Source organism: Fukomys damarensis, unplaced genomic scaffold, assembly GCF_012274545.1.
Source record: "Fukomys damarensis isolate Sample0158 unplaced genomic scaffold, DMR_v1.0_HiC HiC_scaffold_39, whole genome shotgun sequence".
Lineage (NCBI taxonomy): Eukaryota > Metazoa > Chordata > Mammalia > Rodentia > Bathyergidae > Fukomys > Fukomys damarensis.
The window spans coordinates 58,427,151-58,445,395 of NW_022900951.1; the positions used below are offsets into that span (position 1 = coordinate 58,427,151).

General features: G+C 41.6%; 1 long non-coding RNA gene across 1 annotated transcript; it reads right to left on the bottom strand.

The window, feature by feature from the left end:
- Window positions 1-985: 985 nt before the first annotated feature.
- On the bottom strand, window positions 986-18,193 carry LOC104866939. The gene is made up of 4 exons (XR_002025593.2): window positions 18,003-18,193; window positions 9,653-9,695; window positions 2,291-2,433; window positions 986-1,017 (listed from the first exon to the last, which is right to left on the bottom strand). It is a non-coding gene; the product is annotated as an uncharacterized LOC104866939 (long non-coding RNA).
- Window positions 18,194-18,245: the final 52 nt, after the last annotated feature.

Consider the following 18,245-nt stretch of genomic DNA (forward strand, 5'->3'; position numbering starts at 1 on the left):
TTGCCTAGCATGCATAAGGCCAGTCCTTGCTTCAATCCTTAGTACAAAAAAAAAAAAAAGAAAAAAGAAAGAGAGAGAGAGATTTTGTGGATATAATTCATTTAAACTATGCCCGGAGTCGGCAAACTGTTTCTAAAGTACCAGGTGGTGACACTTCAGGCTCTGTGGACTATAAAGTCTGTTGCAACTACTTGCTCTCATAAAAAGTCTTAGACAACAATGAATAAAGGATAACCATAATTTAACCAAATCCTATAGAAAAAGGAGCTTAGAGGCTAGAGGTATAACCCAGTGGTAGAGCACATTGCTTAACATGTATAAGGCCCTGGGTTTGATCCCCACCACCAAAAAATGGGAACTTATGACACCTAACTTACTTGGGAACCATTTCAGTCTTTCTGATCCTCAGCAGTGATGATTACAGATTGAATAATCATATAATCTACCTAAACTACATTGAGAAGGTTATATTATAGATGTAGAGTATGGTACAGGATTTGAAAGTCCTTATCTGTCACTTGTAATGGTGTTTCTAAGAGTTTCCCTGGTAGGAGTCAGGGCACAATCAACCTTTCTTCCCCTACTTACCTTGTTCATAATTACCTTAATCACTGAGAAGAAACCCCCACTCTTCTGCTGTGTGGTCAATCACAGAAGATCTGGTAGACACTAAAACAGTTTTCAAAGATATCCTTCACACTGGGCATGGTAGCACATGGCTATAGTCCCAGCACTCAGGTGGCTGAGGTAGGAAGATCACCAAGAGTTTGAGGCCAACCTGGGCTACATAGTGAGCTCAAGCCTGGCCTAAACTTCATATTAAGACCCTGTCTCAAAAAAAAAAAAAAAAAAAAAAAAAAAATATCCTTCACAACCCAACCTAATGAGGCGTTACAAAAAAGAAGATTCCTTGCAGGCGCAAGGTCCCGGAGTTCAATCCCCCATACCAAAAAAAAAAAAAGAAGAAGAATGCTTTCATCATCTATTACCTTCCCCGAACTCAGCTGGATCAGCCTCCTTTGCATTGAAAGACATCAGCAGGTATCAAAAGGGAGAAAAGAGGAAGGAAACAAAACACAAGATGCTGCTTAATTTAACCCAAACATTTTAATGCAATTTTTCATATCATAATATAAAATCCAATATGACACTGAGATACATTATACATTTTTAATGCGCTTGTGTGTGTGTGTGTGTGTGTGTGTGTGTGTGTGTGTGTGTGAACAGCCAGAACCTTGCATGTGCTAGGCAAGGGCTCTACCACCGGGCTACATCTACAGTTCATAGTATACACTTACTAGTTATTTATTCCTTTGCCCAACCTTACAAGAATGACAGTTCTATGATGCAGGACTTTGTTAATGTATAGAACAGTCTCTGGTACTTAGTAACTACTTATTAACTATCTGTAGAAGGAAGGCTGGAAGTGTCACACTTAGATCATTTTCCTCACTCCTCTCTGCTGCCAAATAGGAAAACCCACCGACAACTTATCAAGTCTTCTCCACAACAGATATCTGTGACGATAAGGAAATTATCCTGGCACTCTGGAGAATATGCTAAGCAGGAAGCTTCAGTATAAATAATACATAGATCTTAATGTTTATTCTTGTCCAATGATAATATGACAGTGTAGGAATCTGCATGTTTAACAAGCACCCCAGGTGATTTTATACATAATAAAATTTTACACCATGGAAATTTCCATCATTTGGAAAGTACAATCTCTGAAGCCATTATAAAAATCTCTTAGTGTAAAATAAAAACATTTCTGTCTCACATAACCAGCCTTTTTGGATTTGGATAGAATCTAGATGAAGCACTGGGTAAAAGATACAATAAGGCTTGGATTCAAAATGATATTTTAGGGCCAGGGATTTAGCTCAGTGGTTCTGCTGCCTGCCTTGAAAGCACAAGGACCCGAGTTTGATCCCTGGTACCAAAAAAAGAAAAAGAAAACATATTTTACCCCAACTAGCTATGAACTTGGGCAATTTCTGATTCTCCCATCCATAAAAAATGGGAATGTGGGAAAAGGAAATTAGATTATTTTTGTTGTTGTTGTTGGGCATTGAACCAGGACCTTGTGCTTACCAGGCAGGTGGTGGAACCACTAAGCTAAATCCCCAGCCCAGGAAATTAGATTGTTTATTCTCTAGTACAGCCTGAATATTTTAACCTGCTTTCTGATCATAATAGGAAAACACCAAATAATTACTTAGTGCCTACTGTTAAGACCACCTTCTATGTCCCTTCCCACTATATGGGTAAACCTACCAAAGACACTTACCAAGATTCCACAGTGGTTTGATAACTATGCATATATAGGATACCGATTTGAGCCTCTCCGAATTCTCTAATAACCTCAACAGACTAGTCCAGACTCAATATACCTTCACCAGTGGCTTTGTTTCTCACAGCATTTGCTATCACCTGTAGAATAGGAAGAAGAAACATTCAAGATGGAAGAGTCAAAGTTTGAGATCTAGTTTTAAATGTATTTTTACCACTTTGGTCATCTATTCAGCTTGACTATGAACTTCGGATTTCCACTCTTGCTAAACTTTCACATTAGCATAACAATCATATTCTTTATCTTACAAAGGCTTCTGCAAGGCTTACAGCTATTTGTTTTGTTGGGGGGATTTGGTACTGGGGATCAAACTCTGGAACCTTGCACTTGCGAGGTAGGTGGAAGCACCACTGAGCTAAATCCCCAGCCCTAAGGCTTACAGTTATTTAATAAAGATTCTTGTTCCCATTTTATTGATTGATTTTGGTACCAGGGATCAAACTCGGGACCTTGCGCTTGCGAGGCAGGCAGCAGAACCACTGAGCTAAACCCCTGGCCCTCTTGTTCCCATTTTAAACACAATTTACTTGGATACAAATGCACCAAATGATTATAACCGAAGTGTTAGAAACTCTCACATGAACTAAACTTCCTGATTCCTGCCAATATCTATCTCTTTGATTAGAGAGTAAACTTGATCCCTTAGCAACCTTCCTACATCTGGCAGTTTAAGAATCTACATTCCAAACTGGGTGTGCTACACGCCTGTAATCCCAGCACTCAGGAGGCTAAGGCAGGAGGATTGGCAGGAGGATCGCTGTGAGTTTGAGACCAGCCTGGGATACATAGTGATTCCCAGGTCAGTCTCAACTACATAGTGAGTCCCTGTCTCAAAAAACCAAAAAAACTTGGGAGGCTGAGGCAGGAAGATCACTATGAGTTCGAGACCAGCCTGGGCTACATAGTGAGTTCCAGGTCAGCCTAAACTACATAGTGAGATCCCGTCTCCAAAAAAAAAAAAAAACAACAAAGAATCTACACTCCATACTCCTGACCAATGTAGTCCTTGTAGGTGAATGAAACCTCATCTAGTCAACGGATGACATCTGGTGGAAAAGATGACACTGTTAGGGAAAGTTAACAAAACTCTGGGCTCTGAACTAAGCCTTGTTATTTATAAGTTCAATTTACACCAAGTCTCACCTTGCCACAAATGAAAGGGAATACCTAGCTGCCTAGGCTATCAAAGGATCACAAAGAGCTACTATACCAGTGGCTAATCCCCTACCGCCAAGACTGAATCGCTGGGGGAACAAAGCTCTGATAGGTGGGACCACACAGGAAAGCCAAAGACCCCCAAGGATCTTCTAAGAAGGCAGCTTATTCCTTTGGGGTTTTTTGTTTTGTTTTTATTTTTTGATGGTGATAAAGTTTATTTTAAAATTAAAAGTGAAAAGTGAGGGAGAAACTGGCCCTGTAAAGCAAGTTTAGCTTGAGTAAAACCAATAAAAATAAGATAAAAGTAAACCCTGGAGGACACTAAGTGGCCTATAGGTGAGAAAAGTCTCCACAGTGAGCTTGACAGTGAGCTTTTCAAGGTGTCTGCATCCTTTTATGCCATGTAAATCTCAAAAGAACATGAGAAAACTTCTACATATGGTTCCTGAAAGGCGGTGCTGGGATCCCACAACTCTCTTCCCAGCCAGTCTAAGCCACACTCCATCTCCTATCTCATTTCTCCCAAAGAGACAGACATAAATCCTCATAATTCTTTATGGGGTGCTGAAGGAGTGGAGGTCTCTGTCTTCTACAGCTTCTTCAAACTGGAAGGGGCTACAGACCCTACTTCCTAGAGATTATGTACTCTCCAGCTACCTTGGAGTGCTATGGCTCACTGGGCAGCCTGTTCCTTATAAATTTTCCAGTCCCTAGCGGCTTAGCATAAACAGCAACTCAGAAATCTGGCAATTCAGCAATGACCCAAAGTTCAGGCTGTAAAAATTTTGGTTGTTTTGGTACTGTGGGACTCTGACCGGTGTGTTACCCAAGTTAGCTATAAACCAGATGTACATTCCTTAGCCTGCTTGCTAGAGATAAAATTGGAATAGAATGTTTGTACTACATACTAAGGAACTAAGTAATTACTCAAACCTTTGCACTGCCAAACGTCCCGAGGGTATGAAAATGATCAGTGTGTGAGATCTGCCTGCTCTTGACCCCTGCCCCTTGCCCACTTGCTGTATTTGTAATCCCCTCTCGGCCTGCCTTTAAAAACTGCAAACCCCTGAGCTGGCACCTCTCTGAGCTACTTGGTTCCGAGCGTGCCATCTGGCCAGACTAATAAACGTCTGTTTTCCAACTAGTCCAGTGTGTTCCTCTGCTGGGGATTCTCACTCCTCTGTTCAGCTCCCAGAGCACTCGCTGGGCTGTGGGCCCGGCATCTTGGAGGCCTTCGGGATGTTCAAGCTCCGTGGAGTAGAAGTAAGGCACTAGGTCTTACAGTACCAGGGATTGACCTCGGGACCTTGTGCTTACAAGGCAGGTGGCGGAACCACTGAGCTAAATCCCTGGTCCCCAGGCTCTAAATTTTTATCATTAGATGTAGCTAATGTTGCCAATACTTTTGTTACTCTGTAAGATGCAGGCAATCTTCGATTTAAGCCCTATCTCTGGGCCTTTTTTTTTTTTTAATACCCCCAGTACTACAGATTGAATCCAGGGCCTCTACACTGAGCTAAATTCCCAGCCCTTTTTAAATTTTTTTGTTTTGTTTTGTTTTTGGTACTGGGGATTGAACTCAGGCGGCCAGGCGGTGGAACCACTGTAAGACCTGAATGGGCTAAAGTGACTCCGCGCTAATAGGCCAGAGACTGTGCTTCTTCATATGCTAATTGCTAACTTGGCTAACAGCCCGCCCAGGGACAACTGGTACGACAAAAGGTGACCATAGAACATTTCCTGCATAAAATAAGCAGTGTGTTTGGAATCTTGTCCTCTGGTAGTTCTGTGAATGCCCTGACCTATGTTTGAACTTTTTTGTTTAGAAAAACTAGAAAACTACCTCAGCCCCTGAGCAGTTGCCTCTCTGAGCCAGTTACTTGGTCTGTTTACCATCTAGCCTGGTGTGTTCCTTCCTGGGTGACTCGTTCCTCAAGCTCCCGGAGCCCCGCTGGGTCATAGGACCCAGCATCGTAGAGGCCTTTTCGGCTGTTCATGCTCCGGGGAGTGGAAGGGAAACTTTCAGTCTTACACCACTGTGCTAAATCCCCAGCCCTAGCCCTTTTTAAATTTGAAACAAGGTTTCACTAATTCATTAAATTGCCCAACATGAGCTGAAACTTGAGATCTTCTTGCATCAGCTTCCCCAGAGCACTGGAATTAAAGGTATGCACCAGGGTTGGGGGTTTGGCTCAGTGGTTCCACCATCTCCCTTGAAAGTGCAAGGGCCCAAGTTCAATCCCTGGTACAAAAAAAAAAAAGGCATGCACCACCATGCTGGGCCAGCCAGAGCTTATTTTGTAATTCTTTCTCCCAGCAGCAAAAAAAGTATCTGTCTTCTAACTGCAAGCTTTCTCACCATAGGAGAGAGAAGACTACTGCTTAGCTGAAGGAAGGAAAATAGAGGCAAAAACCATGATGGAATCTCTTTACTGGAGCAAAGAAAGCTGCCATTTAGTAAAGCAATGTCTATACACTCACAAGCAGCTTCTACCATGAGCAATTAATTCAGACTGCTAAAGCTCAGAGGGGCAAGGTGGAAAAAGGAATTTGTTTAAAGCCTAATTGAAAAATAAATATAAATGTAAACCATGATCCATGAAATGCCTGCAGTAAGACGTCAAGAATGAAAAGATGATTAGTAGTTATTGCCTTTCTCTGATGAAAATAATGATGTTAGCCAGGCATGGTGGTGCGTGCCTATAATCCTAGCACTCAGGAGGCTGAGGCAGGAGGATCCCCATGAATTTGAGGACAGCTTGAGCTACATAGTGAGTTCAAGGCCAGCCTGAACTACAGAGCAAGACCTTGTCTCAAAAAAAAAAAAAAAAAAAAAAAAAAAACCACACACACACACACAAAAAAACACAACAGTGCCGGGGATTTAGCTCAGTGGTTCATCCGCCTGCCTTGCAAGCCCCGGTACCAAAAACAACAATAACAAAAAGAAAACAGTGATTCTACATTTGTGCATGCCAGTGCATAACTGTAATCCCAGCACTCTGGGAAGAAGAGGGAAGAGGATGATCAATCAAGGACAGCACAGTCAATTTAGTGATTTATTGAGACCTTATCAGAAATTTAAAAATACAAAGGGCTAGGGACATAGCTCAATGTTCCCTGAGTATTGTGCAAACAAACAAACAAATAATCTTATTTCTACCACTCCCTTCTCCAATACAATCCTGGTCTTTTCTGAAGTAAATTACTTCAATTTCCAATCCCCTCACTACCCAAATTTTACTCCATTTTTGGTCCAGTCAAAAAATTTCAGGGCCAAGGTTTTGGCTCAGTGGTTCCGTTGCCTGCTTTGCAAGCGTAAGGGCCCAAGCTAGATCCCCAGTACCCCTCCAAAAAAAGGGCTGGGGATTTAGCTCCACAGCCTGCCTTGAAAGCGCACAGACCAGAGTTCGATCCCCAGTACCAAAAAAAAATTTTCAGGGCCAGGATATAGCTCTGCAGTGCCACTCCTACCTGATAAGTGCAAGATTCTGAGTTTGAAATTACCCAAAATTGTAGAACATGTTAATGCTTGGGGTATGCTCTTGCAATAACTATCATGTACTTACACAAATTCAAGTTCACAATTTACAAAAATTAGATGAAATTTGCTTGGCCTTGTGGTGCATTCCTATAATCCCAGAACTCAGGAGGCTAAGGCAGGAGGACTGCCGTGAGTTCAAGGCCAGCCTGGACTACACAGTGATGTCAAGGCAAGTCTGAACTACACAGTGAGACTCTGTCAAAAAAAAACAAAAACAAAATGTAAGTATACTATTGCTCTGTGGCTTTCTGCACTTAATATTTATCTTTCCAAGTCAAATATTCCTTTTTTTTTTTTTTTTTTTGTATTGGGAATTGAACAGTTGGACCCAGGGAACACTGAGCTATACTATCAGCCCTTGTTTTATTTTACTCTGCGACAGGGTCTCATTACATCCCCCAAGCTGAGCTCAAACTTTTGATCTTCCTGTCTCAGTCCTACATATAGCTGGGATTACAGGCATGCACCACCATGTACAGCTAAGACTATTTTCCCTTTTATTTTGGTACCGGAGATCGAACTTGGGACTTTGCACTTGTGAGGTAGGAGGCGGAACCAGCGAGCTAAATCTGCAGCCCCGACTATTTTTTCTTTTTAATGGCTTATATTACGACATGAATACCCCAAAACTTATTTAACCAAATTCTTACTCATGAAACAGGTAAGTTTTTATATTGATTACTAGTGCTATAAATACTGTGGCTTTTAAAATTTGTTTTAGTATGGGTTTTTTTGGTTTTTTTGAGGCAAGGTCTTGCTATATAGTCCAGGCTGGCCTTAAACTCTCTTTGTAACCCAGGCTGTCCTCAAACTCTTGGCTAACCTCCTGCCTTGGCCTCCTGAGTGCTGGATTACAGGTGTGTGCCACCACACCCAGCTCTGCTATGAATATCATTAACATGCTCACCCCTAAATCCCCGCCCCCTGGTACTGGGGATCGAACTCAGGCCCTTGTGCTTGTGAGGCAGGCAGCAGAACCACTGAGCTAAATCCCCAGCGACCCCTAAATCTTTTAGAATACCCTTAAACACATACTTTGAACTATATTCAATGAAATTTATATAACCCCTTATTATTAAGAGAATTACAAAGATGAGTAAGCCATGGTCTCAAGACCTGTTACCATTAAAAGTATATTATGGGTTCTTCCCCATCCCATTATTCTTCTGAAGGATCTTTGCTTCAAAAGCCAAGGGCATCATTAAAACCTGGATGCCTTCATCATAGCATCTCCAAGAATAAACTACATGAAAAAATAAAACTGCTGGTATCACCACAAAGGGACAGACCTTAACCTGTTACTCATTAAACGAATGAATTTTTTTTCTGAGGCTGTTAGGGCCTTAAAAGATGTTTTTACCTAACAACAACAAAAAGTGACCCTTTACTTGGGACTTCAGATGCCCAATGTATAACTAAAAACAGAACAAAGCTTGGCATCCCTGCCTTTATTTTGTATGTCTCCTTTATTACCTTAAAACTTTGGATCAAATCCCTACTCAGTTCTGCACTGCAGGCAGTTAATCATTTAGGGAATGTCTGTCTAAAAGATAGTAATACAAGGTTTATGAGTCCTAAATTTACCTAGTCTATCTCATCCCACATCAAAACCTGAGGAAAACAAGATAAAAAGATTTGCAAAGACATCCAACTTTTAGGAGAAATCCCCAGTCATTGCACTAAAACAGCAGTTTCCTTACGGCAGAGCCTCTTCGATACTGAGGCTGTGCCCCAAAGCAGGAGCAATCATGTTGTAAGAACCAGATTATCCCCTCAATCAGTAAGGACTCTTCTGAGAGCTTTATGGAACCAGGAATGAGATAATTATCAACCAGACCCTAAGCCACCTCAAAAAACTGGCCTGTTTTCCTTTATTAGGGGCCAACCTTATCTTTTCCTCCATCCGCCCCTTGCTATCTTCAGCTTTTCTTCTCAACCTTAAGTCTCTTTCCCATTTTCTCTTATTTTCCAGTAAAAACCTCACCTATAAATTCATGCTGATGGCTCAGTTTTAATTTTCTATTATCACTTAAACAAGGACCTACATTAGCTGCTAACACCAGACGATGCTCCTGTAAATAAAACAGGAAAAAATCTTGACACAAACATTAACAAATGAAATTAAAAAATATGAGGGCTGGGGATTTAGCTCAGTGGATCTGCGCCTGCCTCCTCGCAAGCACAAGGTCCTGAGTTCAATCCCCAGAACCAAGGGGAAAAAAAAAAAAAGAATTTCTAAAATGCTACGATCTCTGGTGACTGAAGTGGGGAATGAAATCATCATCATTGAGCGATGATCCAAACCAGGATCACTGATTTTTTTAAATACAGGCTTTAGAAAACCACTGAATTCAGCTATTCAGCTACTCAACTCCCCAAGCCCTGCTGGGGAGCCACAGGCAAAAGACATCAAAGGATGAGCAGGATTATGTTCCAATAGAAAGTAATGTGTAAGAACAGGCAGCCCAGGGCTGGGGATTTAGCTCAGTCTTGCCGCCACTTTAAGCATGAAGACTGGAGTTCAATCCCTGATACCACCACCACCACCACCACCAACAACAACAACAGGCAGCCCAGAGGTGACAGAGATTACTTACCCCAATCTTAAATGTGGAGTCCTCCAAAGAAATACTATTTGACCTGGAAAGGAATGAAAAGAATGACTGTGTTAAAGTGCAGCTCAGGAGTAGAATGCTCACCTAGAATGTTACAAGACCCTGTATTCTATACCCAACATATAAAAATAAAGAGAAGAAGCAGGGCGTGGTGGCACATGCCTGTAATTCCAGCGCTCCGGAGGCTGAGGCAGGAGGATCGTTGTGAGTTCGAAGCCAGCCTGGGCTACATAGTGAGTTCCAGGTCAGTCTCAACTATATAGTGAGTCTCTGTCTCAAAAAACAAAAATAAATAAATAAATAGATGAGGTGAGTCTACAAACAGGCACCATTTATTAAAACAATGAGGATGAGGACAGGGGATTTAGCTCAGTGGTGCCACACCTGCCTGGCAAGTACAAGATCCTGAGTTCAATCCCCAGTATGAAAAAAAAAAAAAACGAGGATGAGACTCTAGCAGCTATCATCCACAAATGAATCAAGTGTCTGCAGTACCAACAGTAGCAACATCTTCAAATACCAATGACTGAGGTCCAAACCTAAAAACCGTATTGTCTCATTCAAGAAAACTTGACTTTTTTTTTCCCCAGTACTAGGGATCGAACCCGGATCCTTGTGCTTACAAGGTAGGCGGTAGAACCACAGAGCTAAATCCCCGGCCCCTATGAAAAACTTCAGAAGTTTCAAGAACTGAAAGAAAAGAACTGCCAGGGATTTAGCTTAGTGGTACTGCCGCCTTACAAGCACAAGGTCCTGAGTTTGATTCCCAGTAAGAAAGAGAGAGGAAGGAAGGAATGAGTGAATGAACTTCCATCCTAGCACTTGAGAAGCTGAAGCAGGAGGGTCACCATGTAGCCTAGGCTACAGAGTGAGTTCAAGGCCAGTCTGAACTAGTGAGACTCCCGAAAGAAAGAAAGAAAGAAAGAAAGAAAGGGAAAGAAGGAAAGAAAACATCTTCCAACCAGATTAATAAATCCTGCAAAATTATCTTTCAAAATGGATGGAGAAATAAATAATGACAAAGAGCACCTTAAAAAAAACATCATGACCACCAAATAAGCCCTCCAAAATAATTCTCAGGGCCAGGGGCCACGGATCTAGCTCAGTGGCACCACACCTGCTTTCCAAGTGCAAGGTCCTGAGGTCCTGAGTTCTATCCCCAGTATCAAAAAAGTAATAATAATAATTCTCAAGGACATCCTAGATATATATTGAAGCCAACAAAGCCAAAAAGTCTAATAGAATGAATGTATCTGGCAAGATAAGCAGTTAAGCAAAAGGAGAAAAAAGGGTATCCACAGCAGGATAATAATTAAATGAGAGGAATAACTCAATGACTTTCAGTAATAACTCAAAATGTGAATGGCCTCAACTCCCCAAAGGACAGGTTGGAAGAATAAAAACAAAAAACAAAAAACCAACATATGCTGTATAACAAGAAACATATTAGCCGGGCGTGGTGTCGCACGGCTGTAATCCCAGCACTCGGGAGGCTGAGGCAGGAAGATCGCTGTGAGTTCAAGACCAGCCTGGGCTACATAGTGAGTTCCAGGTCAGTCACAGCTACATAGTGAGACTCTGTCTCAAAAACAAACAAACAACAACAACAACAACAAAAACCCCCAAATTATCCTGTGCAGATTATCGAGCATAAAACAATGAAACTAGAAATCAATGGCAAAAGAAACCAAATAAACTATGCAAACATAAGGAAATTATACAATACATTCTTTTTTGTTTGGTTTGGTTTGGTTTTTTTGAGACAGGGTCTCACAATGTAGTTGAGACTGACCTGGAACTCACTATGTAACCCAGGCTGGTCTCGAACTCACAGTGATCCTCCGGCCTCAACCTCCCCAGTGCTAGGATTACAGGCATGCGCCACCATGTCTGGCCTGCAATATACACTCTTGAATAATCAGTGGTCACAGAAGAAATCAAGAAAGAAATCAGATAGTCCTTACCATCATACAATAACACCAGTACAAATACCAGAACCTAAGGGGCACAATGAAAGCAGTACTGAAAGGAACTGTGAATGACCACATCAGAAAAAGAGAGAGAGAGCCTAAATAAATAACCTAATGATATATTTCAACATCCTAGAAAAAGAACAATCTGTATGTGAAGCTAGTACAAGGAACAAAATTATAACGATCAGAACAGAAATTAATGAAATTGAGACGAAAAAAAAAAAAACATAAAACAAAATCAACTGGGCGTTGTGGCGCACACCTGTAATCCCAGCACTTGGGAGGCTGAGGCAGGAGGATCACTGTGAGTTCAAGACCAGCCTGGGCTACATAGTGAGTTCCAGGTCAGTCTTAACTACATAGTGAGACCCTGTCTCAAAAAAAAAAAAAAAAAAAAAAAAATCAATAAATCAGAGCACATTCTTCAAAAAACTAAACAAAATAAGACAACTCCTTTGCCAACATTATCAAGAAGAAAAAAAACAAAAGACAAATCAATGTAGTTAGAAATGAAAAAATGAAATTGCAACAGATACCATCCAAATCCAAAAGACTATTAGGAACTACTTTGAAAACCTATACTCCAATAAGTTGAAGAATCCAAAAGAAATGGATAGATCCCTAGATACATATGGATTACCAAAACTGAACCAAGAAAATATAAAACCCTGAATAATCCAATAACAGGCAATGGATAATGCAATAACAGGCAATGAAATTGAACCATTGAAAAAAAAAATTCCCCAAATAAGAAAAGCCCCAGATCCGATAGATTTACTGTAAAACTCTGAAAGAATCTCAGGGAAGATCTAACACTGATACTCTTCAAAATCTTTACTGGAAGAGAAAGGGAAAGAGTACTCCCAAAGTCATTCCTGGAAGCTACCATTACCCTAATAGCAAAACCAGACAAGGACTCACAAAAAAAAAAGACAACAGGTTTATCCTTTTAATTAATATAGATGCAAAAATGCTCAAAAAGATATTGCCAAACAGAATGCAATGAATCATCAAAAAGATCATACATCATGACTAAGCAGCCTTCATCCCAGGGATGCAAAGTTGGTTCAACATATGCAAATCAATAAATGTAATATACCACATAAACAGAGGTAAGGACAAAAATCACATGATCATCTCAATAGATTCAGAAGCCTAACAAAATCCAACATCCACTCATGGTAAGAACCCTGAAGAAAACAGATATGAAGGGCCTTATCTCACTCTCATAAAAGGTATTCATTAAAAAACAAAACAAAAAAACCTGTTCCAGGTCAGTCTCAACTATATTAGTGAGACCCTATCAAAAAACCAAAAAACAAACGAAAAAACAAACCTACTGCAAGGGCCAGGGGTTTAGCTCAGTGGTGCCACCTGCCTGCCTCGCAAGCACAAGGTCCTGAGTTCTATCCCCAGTACAAAAACAAAACAAAACAAAACAAAAAAAACCTACTGCAAACATCACATAAAACTAAATAGAGAGCTCAAAGTTTTCCCTCTAAAATCAGGGTTTTAGTTCAGTGGTTCTGCTGCCTGCCTGGCAAGCGCAAGGACCCAAGTTCGATCCCCGGTACCAATAAATAAATAAAATCAAATCAGGATTCAGACCAGGATATTCAATATCATCACTCCCATTCAACAGAATATTCCACACATTAGTCAGAGAAATCAGTCAAGAGAAAGAAATAAAAGGAATGTGTATAAGAGGACTGGGGATTTAGCCCAGTGGTTCCACTGCCTGCTTCGCAAGCACAAGGATCTCCAGTACCAAAAAAAAAAAAAAAAAAAAGGAATATGTATAAGAAAGGAACTAAATGCATCAAAGATATAAATGTTAAAACAAACAGAATCTGCTGCTTGATACAATACATAAAACTCTTGTAGACATAGGCGTACGCAAGAGCTTTCTGAACAGAACTCCAATTCCACAAGAAACATGAAGAATCAACAAATGTATCCAGGAATGGTGGCCACATGCCTGTAGTCCTAGTACTTAGAAGGCTGAGACAGGAAGATCACCCCAAATTCAAGGCCAGCCTGGATTAAACCATGAGTTCAAGGACAGTCTAAACTACATAGAGAGACTCTGTCTCAAAACAAACAAATAAAAAGAATCAACAAATGGGATTATATCAAAATAAAAGGCTTCTGGACAGCAAAGGATACAACCCAGGGGACAGACAACCTACAGAATGGGAAACACTTTTACCAGCTATTCCTCAGAGGACTAACATCTAGAATATATAACAAACTAAAAACCTTTCATTCTCCAAAATAAAGGACCCAATCAAAAACCGGGCAATTGAAATGAATAGACCAACTAGGTGTAGTGGTACATGCCTACAATCCCAGAACTGGGGAGACTGAGGGAAGAGGATTGCCACAAGTCTGAGGTCAGCCTGAGCTATATAAGTTCAAGACCAGCCTGAACTACATAGTGAGACCCTCTCTCAAAAAACCAAAAAGAAAAACAAAAAAAAAAGAAAAAAAAATCCATTTGATCCAACTATAACCCTTCTAGCTATCTTCTCCAAAGAGGTAAAGACATTATATAATGGTGACACATGTATACCCATGTTTATAGCAGCACAATTAATAATAGCTAAATCTTGGAAGTAGCCTCTATGTCCATCAAGAGATGAATGGATAAAGAAAATGTGCCCCCCAAAATGGAGTACTACTCTGCCATAAAGAAAGATAAATTTGAAAAGGGCATGGTGGCACACGTCTATAATCCTAGCATTTGGGACTCTGAGGCAGGAGGATTGCCTCGAGTTTGAGGCCAGCCTGGGCTACATAGTGAGTTCAAAGCCAGCCTAAACAACATGAGGAGACACTGTCTCAAAATAAAACGACAACAAAAAAGATACACTTGAGTCATTTGTAGGCAAACGGATGCACTTTGAGACCATATTGTTAAGTGAAAAAATCAAGACATACAAGCTAAATATAGCACGATTTCTCTAATATGGGAAACCCAAACTATAAATAAATAACAAGCAAAATAAAAGATATTAGGAAACAGGGATATAGGTCTTTTGCAAAAGGGATGTGGACCAAGAGATGGACTGAGGGGAAGGCGATGAAAAAAAAAACCAGAATTAAGATGTATTATGTACATATACCAACTCCCTACAATTAATCATTAGAACTACGAATATGTACTAATAAAATAAACTTAAAACATATACAAATTAAAGTGTTTAAAAGAAACTTGAAAAGATACATACATAACTAAAAACAAGTATCAGGTTTTCATCACATGAATTTGAAAGCAACAGTTGGCAGTCCCAGGCCTGTGGAGATCATGTTAGCAAGCCCGTAACAAATGTTTGTTGATGACTCATTCATTTATTCATCCACTAAGCATACTGAGTCCTATCAATGTGCCAAGCTGAGCTCTGACAATGAAGGCACTATTACTGCCCTCAAGGAGCTCACAGACTAATAATAGAAAAGTGACAAGTATATACACAGACAATTACAATACTATCTGGTAAATGCTGTAACACCTATCAGGTTGTACTAACAAAGGCCAATGTAAAATTTCTTTCCAGAGGGTGCTGCTCCAGGCTACTGCTGCTGAACCTCAAGAGTGTAGAGGAACACTAGCTGAGTGTGCATTCCTGTAATCCCAGCACTGGGTTACCTGACCCAGGACTGTTAAGGCAAATTCGAGACCAGGTGAAATCTCGTGTCAAAAAAGAAAGAGAGGTAGAACAAACTAGAAATCAAAATGTTAAATGCTTTCTAGCTATTTCAAATATAGAGAGTCTCCCTAATCCGTGATCATAGATAGATTTGGGAATTAGACATCGGCATGAGGTAAAATGGGGCTGCCATGCTTAAACTAGGCACTGATCTCTAACAGGCTATTCTCAACCACCTCTTCTAGGCCAGGTGTGGTGGCGCACGCCTGTAATCCCAGCACTCGGGAGGCTGAGGCAGGAGGATGGCTGTGAGTTTGAGACCAGCCTGGGCTACATAATGAGTTCCAGGTCAGTTTCAACTACATAGTGAGACCCTGCCTCAAAACAAACAAACAAACAAACAAAAACAATCAACCACCTCTTCTAAAATATGAGCTTTTTTCTCCTTCTCACTTATATACTTCTCAACCTCCCCACCTTACCTCACACAAGCCTGGTTTAATATCTACACCTAGAAAAATGCTGAGAAGCAGGAGTTTACAACTAACTGGATTAACTCAATGTAACTAGGTAGGTGCACCACCATGTTCAGCCAAGGCCACATACTTGGGTAAAAAGGAAAAAGGATTAATTTAAAGCTAGCTCCCAGGAGATGGAAGCGCCTAATGTCTTGAATCACCACCTCTCGGTTTACAGGTGGGCAAGAGTAAGAATAGAAGGGAATAAAAACACTGATTGAATACAGATTTTTACACTTGCCTTATTTATCACTTCCATTTTCTTCAGCTCATCATGCTCTTTCTTATGGAAAAGAAACCAGGCTCTTGGCCTCCTGGGGCTAGCATCTGCATATGCTGTCTCTTCTTTTGAGCTAAGAGGGAGTGTTGTTGGTTGGCTATATGATTAACAGGAATAAGTTTGGAGAAGTTGCTTGTCTCTATTAAAAAAAAAAAAAGCACCTAACATAAAAGTTTCATTTTGCAGTGCTGTTTACAGTATGAGTCCCAGGCAGCCATTTGTTCAAATCGCAAGGTCCGAGGGTAACAAGCATTTGGAAACAAAGCCAAAGTCTACGTTCTTAAAGGGAAAAAAATCAAGTTTTTGGCCAACAGATTCTTACGATGATGACGCACCCACTTTGTTCTGCAACTCCAACTACAGTAGCCCAAGACCGAAAGTCAGATTCAGAGAGCCTTTTGAATGTGTACTGCCTGAAACGGGGGGCCTCTAAGTGCTTTTCATGCATTTCCTATACACAGCCAACTGCAGTAACCTTTTAGAGACAAAACATTACTGAATTGTTTTTTGTTTTTTTTTGGGGGGGGGTGTTTGTTTGGCACCGAGAATCGAACTCAGGACCTTGCGCTTGCGAGGCAGGCGGCGGAACCACTGAGCTAAATTCTCGGCCAAGGACATGGCTAAATTGCTCAGGCTAGGCTCGAATATGGGATCCTCCCACCTCAGCCTTCCTACTAGCTTGACCACCACGCCTGGCCTCTTCCTCCTCCTTATTAAAACTTTTTTTTTTTTTTGGTAGTGGGGATCGAACTCACGACCTTGCGCTTGCGAGGCAGGCGTGGTGCCACTGGGCTAAATCCCTGGCCCCTAAAATCACATTATCGATACGCCAGCGAGAGGCCTACTACTTCACAGTGATTTGGTCACAGCCTAGGACAATTCCCTTCAACAAGGAGATCCGCTTCTCCACATACCCTGCTAAACCAAAATAATTTACCGCCAACTCTCTCGCCATTTTGTAACCTTAATTATCCGCAAACGCCCGCCTAGCTCCCTTCTGCGCATTCTATCTAAAATACGCATGCGCGCCACTCCCTCCCCACGGCGGACTCAATCGTTACCATATTGTCCCAAACACACATGCGCGCCTTCACTCCAAACTGCCAGGGTAATTTTGCCCACTGCCATCCCTATGCATGTCTTTGCTTTTCCGTATTCCCCCAACCCATGCCTTGCGGCTGCGCGCCTCCCAACAACGGAAGCCTCCCCGCTTTACGTCAGGCCTTCTCAAAAATTAGCGCCATCATTCAACGATGCGTTTCCTCATCCATTCCCTCAAACGCCGGGCACACCGTGCAAACCCTCCCTCTTCTCCCGACTCCCGCTACTACTTTGTATATATAATATACATATGCCTGATGATATCTGGGCGTGCTTCTTGCCACAGTTGTGCCTCAATGCCCAAAATGAGTCATTCATCCTTTCCTAATACGGTTGGATTCGGAAATTGAATATGCAAAAAGGCGCTACGGCTGATCGGAGCAAATCCCGGATCGACACAGAACGCGCCCCGACCCCAAGGGAGGGGCTGGTGATCCCGCAGATCCATATTATGTAGTAGGACCCCTACCTAAACAAAGGCAAAGAAAGCTCCACATAAACCCTCGGATGAGCCCTACACGATAGCCTCACTCCTTAGATAAACCTGCTACAAATGACAAACCCCAACTTTAAACAGAAAGTTAGGTAAAATACCATGGTCAGGTGCCTCAAGCCGGCTTGGAGAAAAAAAAATCTGTATTGTTTTCGCAATAATAAGTAGATGCTCAGCATCCTTTTGGAGGTCTGAGGCCTATACTGGCCCCCATTTTCTCTCCCGTCAACAGAGAATGCACAAATTAAGGATTTCCCTGGCCCGAGTTCCCTCCGCCGCCCTCCATGTCATATCCTTGCCTTAAGTCATTCCTTTACCTCCCGGCTTTAGTCGAATGTCGTAGCAACAATTCTTAGAGCTGGCAGTCCCAAAACAGTGTGGAGAGAGCGGCAAGACAGGCTGAAATGTCTAGATGGCACCCGGAGGTATTAGCAGCAGGGAATATGAGGCAGAGAATCTGCTCCAGCAGCAGCGCAGACGCCAAAAGCCGCCAGCTTCTCCCCGGAGCGCCGCAGTGAGCGTCTGGCGCATGCGCTGCGCGCCTCCCCACCCCTATCCGC